Below are 13510 nucleotides of genomic sequence, written 5' to 3' on the forward strand. Positions count from 1 at the left end.
ATAATCTCCTTTATAATTCAGTTTTCTTTCTTTGTGAGAGATATCTATTTGGCAGTTTTCAACAAATCGTTTTCTGCAAGCATAGATAAAAATGATTGTAGATTACATAGATAAAAAAGTAATTATTTTAGCAGAATCATCCTGTACTCTCGATAAATTACTCAGACTGTCTTGTAAGAGTCAGTTTTCTCTTTACTGACATCTCATTCTTTATATGCCAGGAAAATATCCTAGTCATTTTCTTAACAGTGTGTAATTATCCTTTAATTTCTACCTTAGCCTTTACTATCATGAGTATGTCTTCATCTTTATTTTGTTGTCCTTTCAGGCTTCTCACTGTTGAATGTTTTATTGCTCCGAAAGCCTCTTTCAAAAGCTTGGTTAGTCTTTGCAAATAGCCCTCATAGATGTTGACCCTTTTTAATGTTAGTGTATTTACTGTTACAGGTTGTGGAATGTATGAGCCTAGGGGACTCAATTTTTCCCCCACTTCTCCTGCTTCATTTAATTACTTCTCACATAATTTTGACTTTTTGGGGGAAAATTGCTGTGTGACACTTGCAGGGCTTCTCCTGCAGTCCTCACTTTTCTCTGAGGGTTAATTTTCAGAATGTAATCTCCAGTTAGTGCTCAGATCCATTTCACTGAGATGTGATGCAAGTTATTTTGCTTATTCCATTGTTCCCTTGATTTAAAGTGTATGATTCTCATTTCCACAAACTCTGTTTTAGAAGGACCTGGCAATATGAGGGAGATTTATATTACTATTCAAACTGCTCTCATCATAGACTGTTGCTAAATATAAAAAATTGACCCTGGAAGTTTTGGGTTGTGTCCAGACAGTCACAATATTCCTCTTCATAGCAATTTGTTGTTCAACTCTGAGATTTTCAGTTAATCATCTCAGCATGGGGGTTCTTCTTCTTCTGCAGGGTGCATGAAATAAATGCTATGCTTCATTTCGATTCTTTGCGTCCGTTAAATTTTAAACTATTCACACCAGTTGTATTAAGTCTTTAAGAACATTTAATGTCAGCAGTATCCTGAAATCCTGTACTGCTTTTATTCTTTGATTAGAGTTCAGTATTCCTACTGCTCAGTTTAGCCCTTGTTTTCTCCAAACTTACGTGGTTTCTCTGTGAAATCAATGTTCATTTTTTTTTAACCCTAGAGGTATTAATCTCCTAAGACTGCTCTTTCATTGCATCTGCTTTGTGCATTTATTTCTAGATGCCAGTTATGACGCAAAAGTGGAAATTCCAGAGGGAAGTCTGGCTTCCATCACCAGGAATGCTGTAGTCTGTCTTGTGGTCATAGATCATCATTTGTTTGGCATAACTTCCTCAATTTTTGACATAGAAAGCAATTGGTACTAGTCAGTCAAAATTCTGTCAGTGTGACTATATTATACATACTTGGCTTCTACTTTTAATCCATCCAGTCACATATTTCAGATTCTCTTGCTCTCAGAATCACTTCTCAGAATCTCAGCTAAGAAGTCTCTGTTCAACTGAACAATAGTGACACCTTAGAGTGTCCTTCTCAGATTGTTAAATGAACAGAGGTCTTACCTAGTAGCTTCACTGGCCTCATAGCTAAACATAAGAACTCACTTGGCAAACAAGTGTTTTCCTCTATTTCTTATCTTTAATACTCAGCCTTTTCAACAGAAATCATTCAATTATATCTACAGATGTTGCACTGAAGCCATTGCCAGTCATAATCTAGTTAAATCCAATGTTCTCTGCTTTGAGATTGCTGATTTATGATTTCTTTTGAGAATACTTTCTGTCTCCCCATTTATCTTTGATTTTTGAGCCTGCTTTAATAAAGTCAGGCACCAAAGACAGGATAAAGCCCTGAGTAATCTGTTCTGACCTCAACTTGCTCAGGTAGGAGGTTGAACTAAATTAAGTCTTTTCCAAGCTAAATTATCCTATGATCCTGTGACTACTAAGTGGCTTTAGTAAAAGAGATACCATGTCTTAACTCTTCTACAGCAGGAGTGACTTACCATGAGGGAAGTATTCAGAATAAGCAAATACTAGAGGCAGGTTGTTAGGAGAAGGACCGTGCCTTTCCATTGCTGAGACATAGTAGTTCTGGTTGAGCTCAGCATTAATAGGCAGGTTTTTTTCTGTACACAAAATTGTGTGTTCCAGTTTTAAATTCACAAACAATTGCATAGGGCAGGTAAACCTTTATTGTGAGCATTGTGCTTTTCTTGCCGTTCTGTATGCCTTGATATATCAAATGGTGAAGTGTTTATGGTGCAGCACACAACAGCAGCCTGGGGAGGTTGAAGTAGGTTTTGTCTCATCACAGTCCTGTATTGACACATGGTAGGAACAGTCAAAAATTACAGCAGTTGACCAGTGATCTTTCCTAAATTATATCTGTACATAAAATTTTTCAGTGGTACCCACTCTACCCTTAAGATGTCTGAGCTCAAGCGTATTTTGGTCTTAGAGATGCATCCTCCGGAGATACAGGTGTGGCATCTTAAGTTCCTGCTCTGAGAAGATCCTTCCTTACTTACATCAAACACTTTTAGAGCTTTTTCTTCACTTCTATGGAAGCGTGTACCTCACTGTGCTCTCAGTCAAACATATGGCTGCCAGTTTTAAGCTATCTGTGAAAATATGATCTTGTTACTCCTTTGTGTATTTGAAAATATTCTTCTAAATAGCTGTTATTTGGTGTGCTGCAACATTTTTCCGTTTCCCTTGTAATTTATTTCTCTTTTAAGCATAACTGTAGAGCAAGGGTTTCTTTAAGAAACGCCTTGTAAGTCTGGTTCTGTCTCTCTAAGGCCTGATAGACTTGCTCTTGGGCTCCACAGTGAACACTCTTCATCTCTGGCTCTATTTGTATTTGCATACTCCCAGCCTGAGCTCACTTCCTTTAAACTCCAGCTGAAAGTTCTTCATTGTATAATGGCCACATTTTGAATTCTGGTATATGTCTATTTATAAAGACTCAATTAAAAATGTACACATGACAATAACCAGGAACCCATAAAGGATCATTATTTTATGCACATATTTTGAAGTTCCCAATATGTTATCTTGAGATGCTTTCCACAGTTAAGTTTGAGGCTGAAGTAAAATCTCCACTGCATTTAAAATGCATCTAGAGGAGCAATCGATAAAACTGATGTCCCAGCTGTGCAGCATCTTAGATTATTTCCCCAGTGAAGTTAGTACTTTCTACTGGTAGTAACACTTTGTGCCTTGTGTATTTTGTGCCTTTTTTTCTTCAGGCTACAGTGAAAATCCTTTGTTAGCACTGAAGATCTCTACTGAGATTCAGGAGATATTTCTAGAAGAATTGTATTGCTCTTTTTCAGGATAGAGGAACCTCAAAGTAAAAAGCCTACACATATATTTGTGACTGAAACAATAACTTATTGGCTTACTAACATACTGGACATTCATATGGAACCGTGACAAAGTCTTTTCCTTTTGCTTTATTAGGAACTTATTATGGTGTTAAGCATAATGGCCCCTTTTAGGAAAGCAAATTCAATACTGTGTTGTCCATGATGTAATGAGTTGCTGCCTTTGAACTTGTTCTATGTGTGTTAATTTAGTGGTTTTTCATTTCTTTTCTACCAGACCCCAAAAACTTACAAATCCAGTCACAAGAAACTTAGCAGATGTTCTATTTTATGTCTTCCGCTTAAAAGAGCCCTTGTGACCACATCCTGAGGGATGTGCCATTTGATTAAAATCTGTCCTCTTCTCAGGAATTCCAGAAAATTTACTTGGCCTTTGAGATGTGCGCATTCTGTATTTAGTAAAATAGGCTGGGACTAGACCTTTTAAAATGGGTATAGAGGCTTGAAAGTTAGCTCCTGAATCAGGGAGAGATAAGGCAGAGATCATGATCTAAGCTGGCTTCATTTGCCGAATTGCATAGTGTATAAAACCTGTACCTTTTGTTTAGCTGTTGGGTAACAGTTCAAGAGAATGTATGAAGGTACAAATCTCACAAAGCATGGATTCGTACATCTTTATTTGCTTTTAAATGCCTTTCAAATTGCAAGTGATGAAGTAAATTTGCAGGTGTAATTGGTCTTGCTTGGCAAGATACTTCAGTACATGCTTACTTTTAAGTCTCTCAAAAAATTGTATTCAAGGGTGTATATAAGAACGGGATTGTCAATCCCAGCCAAGCTGACCTAATTTTGGAAACCAGTGGAAGCTTCAGCATCAGTTTTAAAGCAAATGTTAAGGATTCAGTACTAGTTGTATAGTTCCTCAGTTAAAAAGGAATTTGGGCATACAGTTGCATTGTTTGCTGAAGTGGATTTATTTTGTTACGGTTATTGCTACTATTTATAAAGCTGTAGCAGCTCAGCTGGGACCAGGCCCTAGTGCAGATTCATCCAGTCTGTTGGTTGGTAACCAGATTCTTTCTCAGAAAGGTTCTGTTGAAACTACATAAATGTGAGAGTCATAAGGGAAGTAACCCTAATTTTTGTGCCAATAATCATAAATGCTTGTGTATTTGGATAGCTGAGGGAAAAAATTGCTAACCCTATTTTTAACCATGCGCATTACAGCATCTCCTGATGACAATTGAGTGTTCTTACACTGGGTCAAACAGCTTGTTCCACTTTTAGTTTTCTTTGAGTATTGTATGTTGGAATCCTGGAGAGCGTCTGTGTGTGATTCTTGTGTTCTTTGTATCCATATGTTGCAACAATATGATAGCCAATCCTTTAAGAATAGTATAAGAAATAATAATGATAAACTATATAATAATTTAAGCCAAGTAGAAAATCCTTTAGCTAAATAATTTGTGCAATAAATTAAGATGTTAAAGGCCATTACGTTGCGATCTTTGGGGTGCTTTTGCAATGTAAATAACATGAGGAAATGGGGAGGAAAAGTTTTTATGATCTAGGAATCTGAAAATTTAGTGTCATTGCCATAAATGTGGCTGTTTGCATACCTCAGGCTGTATTCAGAAGAGCATGAGGAAGGTGGATACTGGACATGGTAGGAAACATGGTAGACCATTAAAATTTTGGGACAGCCTATTCAAGGTAAATCACCTTGTGGAGTTCCTTTACCCAGGCGATTAACAAGAGGGTACTATCTGCCCTTATCTCAAGGAGAAAGGGGGAAATATTGTATGTTTATAATGGGAGTGTGTAGGGGGAACAGCAAGGAAAGTTTCTTTGAAACGCAAACATCAGATGCAGTGTTCCAGTGTCAAGTGATTCTGAACCAGAAGCCTATTGAAATTGGCATATTCTCCTGAGTCTTGGCTTTGCCCAGGTGTGTAATGACACTGACCTCCCTTGTAAAGCAATTTGAGGTCTACTGATGAAAAGTTCTGTACAACCGGTATACGCTGTTAAAGACATCTGAGGAAAAAAATCGTAAGACTGAGATTATGCAAAGGATTTATTTACGTGAAAGAAAGTTGTATTCCCCTGCTTTTCTAGTTTGCTATATGCATAATGTGTGTTTCATTTTGAGTCTCTGTCACTTTTTGTATCTCATTTGAGCCTTGGCAAGAAAATGAGGCATTGATGGGTAATAGCGAAGAATGTTAGTAGGTTACTAAATGAATCTGTTGAAGGAGGTGCGTGCAGTTCTTTACAGTATACTGTGCTTGGGCTAGTCTAACAGCATAGGAAATGAGAGATTTACCTGGGAAGAGCTGTCTGGCAACTGTAAACTACTTACGTACTGTCTGCAAAACTGTCTTAACTCCCCTGCCATATGTGGGGAAGGCAGAAAATCAGAAAGGCTTTGTATTCTTGTGCCACATGCTTGTACAAAGTAGGGAGTTTGTCTTCACTTGATGAGGATGGTTTGGGATGGGCCTGTAGTTTGTATGAATCAGTCTCATTATTGACTTCAGCATTTTCTTCCTGACAGTCAAGTTTGGAAATATTCTGATTTCTAGTTTTGTTACAACGTAACTGTGCTGCCAACTTCATCGGAGTTTCTCCTGATTAGCGCTGGTGGTCAGTGACTGAGGTCTCATGGGGGAAGTAGACCTGAGTTCTGTCAGTTTTGTTTCATAAGTCTATGACAAAATAATATTCAGTCAATGCTCATCCTTATTATCTCGGTTAAAATTCAGCCCAACATAGTAGCACTGTGTGTGTTTACTGTTCCATTGCAATTTGCTACAGTCACTCTTGTAACCATGCCTGGTTTTAATTCCAGGTGTCAGGAATATGTACACACAGTATACCGTTTTTTAACTAAAAAGTGAAATAAAAACTGGGTTGTTTTTTGTTTGTTTTTTTTGTTGTTTTTTTTTTTTCTCAAACCGATCTATATAATGGTTTGGAAGGATTGTAGCAATAGGAAAAAATCATGCTTTCCTTGGTAAACATAAGTGCATTTTCTGTCCCAGCAGTAGAAATAAACTGGTGGGAATAAATTCCACAACTCGTGGACTATCAATATTCAACATGATCACCTCCAAACCATCAGACTTATTTGTCGCACATATATCCCTTTTCCCTTTTTCAAGCACCGAGCTTTCTTACCCATGCATCTCTTATACATTAACAGAGAGCCAAAAGTAAGAGCATGATATGCTTTTAATAGACTGTGTTCTTTCAGGTGAATTATTGCTGGACCTGGATATAAAGCTGAAGTAGCTGCTTTGAGGAATTCTTCCAATGCTCCTAAATAATACTAATGTCCAAGCTTTCCAGAATACTCAGATTTTCCACCTGTGTAAATTCATTTGCTGTTCGGCAGTTCCACCAATCATGTACATAAGAGGGTACATTTCTTAGGACTCAGTTATTCTGGCTAAAGGCTCAGAACCATCCATGTGTTTCTGCTTGTGAAAAGTACATATGCTCCTGTGTATCAGTATTGCTGGGCGAGTCTATGAATACACATGGAATCTGACATACTGACTTGCATTTTTACAAATGCACAGTTCTGAGAATGTAAAACCAGAATTTTTTTCCTAATTCTGTGATTGGGTTTGGCCAGTCTTTAATACCTTTTCTAATTGCACCTATTTAATGCGCTTTATCTATCCATTCCCTTCCAGTGTGACTATTGAGAGGAATGGCTTTGTTATTTAGATTTACCTTTCTACCTGTTCGGGGATCTACCTCAACTGCGTAATTCTCACCAGCTGGTTTTGCACCTTTCTATATGTCAAAACTGGAAGTAGTTTCTTTCTCCTTACTAACTTTACCTGACAGTTCAATTTAGACTTTACACCATAATTTACACCGTAATTCATGAAAGCTGGGAGATTCTTAAGGCTCCTGAAGAACTCCTTGGGATGTAGGTAGTTTGATGGTACACACTATGAAACATATCTTCCACTTTGTAGTGGTAAGACATGTTGGTAATATGGGGAGGAAGTTGAGAGGAAGTTATGTTGGGGAGCTGGCTCACTCCTGCTGTCACACACTGAATTATATATCCCTTCTGAAAGCAATGGCAGTTATTACAGTTGGTTTCTCCACCCTGGAATCTAGGTTAGCCGTTATGAGAAGAGATGAAAAGTGACAAATTTATTGGCAACTTTGCTGCTTTCTAGGATCTGGACTGAGACCACCAACTCATTTACAGTCGGCCTCCAAAGAGCTATAAAAGGAAAATGAATTTTGGTCATTGTGACCTGAGGCTAAATTTTACTGTTGCTCTATAGCTAAACTGAAAAATTCCCTGTCCTCATCCCAACCATCAGAGCAAACCATCCTCTAGAAGTAGTTGTTGATACAGGTATTTCCCCACTTCAGAAAGTTGAAAAAGCAGTCATGTATCCAGGTATGTCACAAGAAGGCTATAGCCTACCTTTATGTGTTTCTTTTTTGAGTCCAATACTCCAAAAGTAATCAGATAAATGAGATTCTTTAATGGCTGATGATTGGATGAAAGCTTCACTGATTAAAGACCAAAACTGACAGAGTATCAATCACTGCTGGTTTTGATTAAGTACCTCACTAATCTCTGTCACTGTATAATGACTATCCTGGCAAACAGAGTCTGATTGCTGCAGGCAAATCATTTACATTAATCAGGTAAAGTAAGAAAGGTACTGATGTACTTTTCTGCTCAAGAAAATGCTGGATGTCTCTTGCTGAAAGAGCTGGATGGACAGCATACCTTTAGAGGACAACCCTAACTGAACTAGATTTTATGCTCTGTATTCTAAAAGCTGTTATTAAAAGTAGAAACTTTTGCTCTCAGTGACCCAGATCCAGGTTTCTAAGCTTGCCATAAGCAATTCATTGGCTAGTTAAATTTACTAGATAAGAAATTCCAAATCTTATGCAGCAGTTAACCTGAAATAACCACAAACTAACAGGTATTAGACTTCAGAAAAGGAAGGGACCTTTGTTCTTCTGACCGACCAAAGAAACACCAGATCTTGTCTCCTAAATAAATGTCTTTGTTTTTTTTAATAATATTTAGAGATTGCTTGTTATTTGAGGATGGGAAACTAAGAGTCTTTGTAGTGAATTGTTAAAATAAAGCCATGACTCCAACCTACAGCTACTGTTGCTCTTCAGGGAAGTCTCTGGATTTCTTTGAAAGCATCTAGGTATCACTTAGCACTGGTAGGATCCCCAAACAGATGCTTCTCAGCAGCAAAAACCTCTTGGAGCTTAGACGCAAGTAAGAAAGCCTGTGTCTTGTAACTGCTGAAATGGTCAACCTTGCTAAAGAAGTAATTCACAAATAATTCCCATGGGACTTTCAAACCAGTGTTTCTTTTAGCCCGTCTGGTAGCTCTTTGCAGGGCTTTGTCTTGGAGCTTTGCAGAGGAAGCAGCTGAGGATAATATTTGGGGAATGTACAACCTCATCAAGCCCAGGAGCCTACTGTAACGCATTCACTCTTCTATGGTGTGAGACTCGACCGGATTTGTGGCAGGGTCTTGAACACAGATCTCCCACATGGCAGGAGAGTGCCCTGCTGACAGGCTTTTGGGTACTCTAGGAGTAAGGGCATCCTTTTGAGGCTGTTTCATCTAGTGGAAGTAGCTACAATATACACAGAGTATAAGAGGGGCTTTTAGCCTGTTGACTTTGAGGCTGAAGTCTGAAAGGGTTGACTGAGGTAATTCAGTACCAAGTGAAATGAACTGAGGTCTCCCATTCCTTAAATAAGGCACCCTAAAAATTGGGCTGTCCATCTTCAGGTCATGGAAGAGGTAAGCTGTGGTGGCTAACTGTGAAAGGGCAGATAAATAAATGGGATGTGAGCACATAATTCATTGCTGTTGGAGTGCCATTGAAATCAATGTTACCTGGGAATGAATCCAGCCCGATGCTAATAAAGCTATCAGCAGAGGTGGGAAAATAACATTTTTCTTCTTGCTCATGATTGACTGAAATCTTTCTGCTGTCATATAATGGGTAATTGTAAGAAGCTGTGTATAGCAGTGGTGTAGTAGAAATAATAAATAACTTCTGCACAAAGGATATATGGTCAAAGACTCCGAGTACACAGCAGCTTATTTGAAGCAGCAATATATTACTAGTCTTTAAATTAACAACGTAAGAAAAATGAACTCTATTTATCATGTAACTTACCTATCTGAAGTATAATATGTATCAGGCCTTTGTATTACTCAGTGAACATTATAAACAAAGCAGAGATGGTTTGTCAATGGTATTAAAGCAAGGCAAAAAAGATTTTGTAGAAACTGAAATTTACAATGCAAAGTCTTGGTTTCCATCACTGCAGAAGCCTGCCTGAACTGAATTAAGTGCCAAATATTCAGGCACAGTTGCTGTAATTTTATGTGCCTGTTAGACACTTACTCATGTAAATGGATGGGCAGTGTCCAATTAGTCTGTGCAAATCAATAGTCTATTTCTGTGTCCAATTACAGTAATGTAACCCTCTGCTTTCAAAAATATCAAAATCATTTTTAAAGGCAGAGAAAGTTTGGAAGAATGAGAAGCCAGAAATGTGGAACTGGTCTCTGAATGTCAGCTTTTCAATTGTATCAGCTATAATAATGTCTGGGTTTATTTGGGATACGTTGTGGCAGGCATACACAGATGTGAGCAAAGCACAAATCTGGTCTTTCTGTAGAATAAGAACACGTCTTCATCCTCTCTCCACGCCACCATGTTCTCCTTCCAAAATACATAAGTTCAGAACATTCAGATTTCCAGTTAGCGTGGAAAAGACCCAGTAACAAAAGTGAAACATTCAGGAAGTACTCATGAAACATTCAAAAGCATTACTTTGGAGTATTCTGGTAAATCTTTTTCACCTTATCTTGCACTTCTTGAAATATATTATGACTTTAAAGCAATATGATAGTAAGACCTGGAAATTAGTAAGTGTAGCCTAAAAGCTGTGTCACACACAGCCAATTTTTCTTCTGCCTTGAAAAGATGTTTATCCAGCTATTCATGGCAGGTAGAGCACAGGGCAGGAGGTAAGTCTAGATGGGCACTAAAGGATGATGAGAACTCAGAGGTATGAGCCAAGCCTCTAGTAGTCCATGTTCATTTTGTTCCATTTCCATTCAGTGTTTTTCAGTGTGCCAAGTAAAGAGGATGTTGTTGATACTGCTTGTTGATCTACTTGTAATAATATGTCACAAGAGCAGGGAAGTACCAGTGATTCTATAGTCATGAGGTAACATACTGTTACACAAGTGATTCTAGCAGGAATAAGAAACGCAGCAGGCATCCATGGTTCTGACAGTGTCCCTTTTGATGAGAAAGATTCAGTAAAAATAGGAAAATACATTAAAAGAATGTTGATGAGATTTTTAATGGTTTTCCCTGACTGGAGATTGCTGAAAGACTTAAGAGAAAACGGTTGAGTATCTTGATATGTGTGAAACTAAATCAGAAGCAACAATCCAATTCTTTAAAGACAAGATGGGCCAGAATTGTCATTTAAGATTGTGCCTTCCTTGGGCAATGAACAGCAAAGATGTATTTTAAAAAATACTAGAATATGAATGTAAAATGATGACTCTACAAAGCCCACAGCTGTGTAACTCTGCCTGTCCCAGTCATCTCCCTAACATTTTGTGTGTCCCAAGTTTCCCTTTGGCGTTTTCTCTTTGAACTGCTGAAGTCCCCCTAATCTCTTAAAGCAATAGGAACACGGAACATGAGAATTTCCAGGCTGGCTGAAACTGGAGGTGTATCTAACCAAAAATAGCATCTCCAGCAATACCCAGATCCTATTGGCCCTTAGCTCTCAGCACTAAGCATAAGAGGAAGTGGTTTGCAAAACTTCTCTGGGAAAATGAATCTAAATCAAAACTGTACAGAAATATTCAATTTTAAAAACCATAGATACAGATGGAATGGGACATACTGAAGTGGTGTGAATTCTTATTTCTGACTGAAATCCTGCACCTAAATTAGAAAAGCCTTCTTAGATGCGTCAAGAGTTTGTATTTTTTCCTGTGCCCTTAGGTCCACTAGAGATACATAATCTAACCTTTAAACGTGTTACACAGAATAGAATTAATTTTAATCTGGAAATCCTCTAATACTGTGATAGTCTTACTTTACATCCCTGACATTATTCTCTGAACATGCACTAGCTACGTTAAAGTAGCTTTTCAACCTGCCAGCTTTGACTTGTTAAGCAAATATCCAACAGAGTATAAATAGGACTGGTGTTCAGTAGTGGGGGCATCCAAGTTCTTTACACACTCAGGACACATTCTGGCTTTCTGCTTTTGTAGAAAGACAGAAGTCCATAAAGCAGTGTCTTATGTGCATATTCTTCTACACCAGGGGTGTTTCTCACTTGTCGTTAAAGCTCAAAAATCCCATTGCCTTGAGCTTTTTGCCACCTCCTGTCTCCAGTTATATCCCTGTAGTGCTTGATAAATTAAAAGAGTTTTCAGAAGTTGTCCTGCATTATGGATGAATATTCATGACCACTTGAAGTTTAATTCTCAGTTATAAAGAGGAAAGAACTAGTGTGGATTGTGTCCAAACCCTCCAACCATGAGAAATGTTTCAGGGGATCTGCATATAAGAGAGCAGGGCCAATGTAATCCAAGGAAATAATTATCTCTGGCCATAATAGTTGACTCATTCTATCCACCTTCAAGGGTCCCAAAGCAGTGCCCTGCAGAGGAACTGCTCAGTGGTCAGTACACTGACTCCTCTGCTTGGTGCAAAACAACACAGTGGCTATGTTTGTATAAACCTGTTTGTTGTAGTGGTTTTGGTTTATTTCTTTATGAGAGAGAGGGCTACTGAAAATAAAAAGGATAAAGACCTTCCTTTCTTGAAGGTTTTCATACCCACGGTCCTTACATGCAGTGATGGTACCTACTGTACTTTTAAAACAAAATAATAAGCAAAGTTCATTTTCTCAGCTAGGCAGGTCATTGCTGCAATAAAATGTCTTTTTTTTAATACAAGTGAATGCTAATTCTAGTATCTGTTTATCTGGTTTTGTTATTTATTCTTGGATTAAGTACTTCAAGGAGACAAAGCTTGACAGATTCTTTATACGAGATGCCCTTAGATCACTCTGTCGCTACCCATTTTGCAGAGCTTTTGAGTCTCCAAACGGATTTTAGAGAAAACTTTCCAGAAAACTGATGTTGATTTGATTTTGCTGATAACCATGAATTTATTTACCCATCTTCTGCATAATGTTACTCAGTTGGTTTCTCAGTTCTGTGTTTCTGGTTTAGTGGTACATAAGCAAAAAGGAAGACAAATAAGAAAAACCTGCAGGGCATCAGCAAATCTCCAGTAATTTTCCATATGTGTGTCCTTGTCTATCACTATTCCATAGTGAATTCAGTGCAGTTTATTCTTCAAAGTACTTTGCAACTAATATACTGAACACTTCCATATGGGCAATTTCTACAGAGTAATTCAGGTCTCGTCAGTTCATGCCATTGGTAATCTCATGATAATGTCACTGCTCTCTTGTGCCTTACGTGTTTCTGTCTTCCTGCTCAGCACTGTCATTTTGTAAAGTCTCAGGATTTTGCAATTCTGACTTGGGTAAGAGCAACCTGAATTACTTGTCTAGAAGCAAGTAGTAGCAAGAGATTTCTCAAATGCATCATTTCAGCTTTGGGTATTTCTGTTGTTGAATCTGAAGTAACTCTTTCTGTCACCTGTTGTCACCTTATGGTAGAAAGTAACCCTTTCTGTCACCATTACATTGAGATGTAATTGCAATCAGCCACCCATTAAAGGTGTGTGTATTTATGACATTAATACAGTAGGTTCGAAATGTTATGTCAGTTGATCATCTCTGCAGCTTCTCCTTTCCAGGCCAAACAGCATGTTTTGGAAGCCAAACAACATGTATCTTGGAAGTGCATTTTCTAAGCTGGATGGAGCATACACTGTTTCCTTCTTTAACTTTATGTTTCATTTAGTCAAATACCTGGTTTGAAAATCCCCTCAATCTTCTGTTGTACAGAACTCTGACAACAGTCTTATTCTTTCTTTCACCACTCACACCTATCCCCTGGCATCCACAGATTATTGGCTCTTTGTTTAATCTTCTTGTTCCTCATGTATCAGGAGAAGGGAAGC

At 38.1% G+C, this 13510-nt stretch overlaps 1 long non-coding RNA gene across 1 annotated transcript in view; it reads left to right on the plus strand.

Annotated features, from left to right (window-relative positions):
- LOC133262418 (uncharacterized) overlaps positions 1-13510 on the plus strand; it is a 58021-nt gene that overhangs the window by 21274 nt on the left and 23237 nt on the right. The gene's annotated exons all lie outside the window — the stretch shown is intronic.

Source organism: Pezoporus flaviventris, unplaced genomic scaffold, assembly GCF_033815535.1.
Source record: "Pezoporus flaviventris isolate CSIRO_AGI_PZ_B2104156 unplaced genomic scaffold, CSIRO_AGI_Pfla_v1 ptg000213l, whole genome shotgun sequence".
Classification (NCBI taxonomy): Eukaryota; Metazoa; Chordata; class Aves; order Psittaciformes; family Psittacidae; genus Pezoporus; species Pezoporus flaviventris.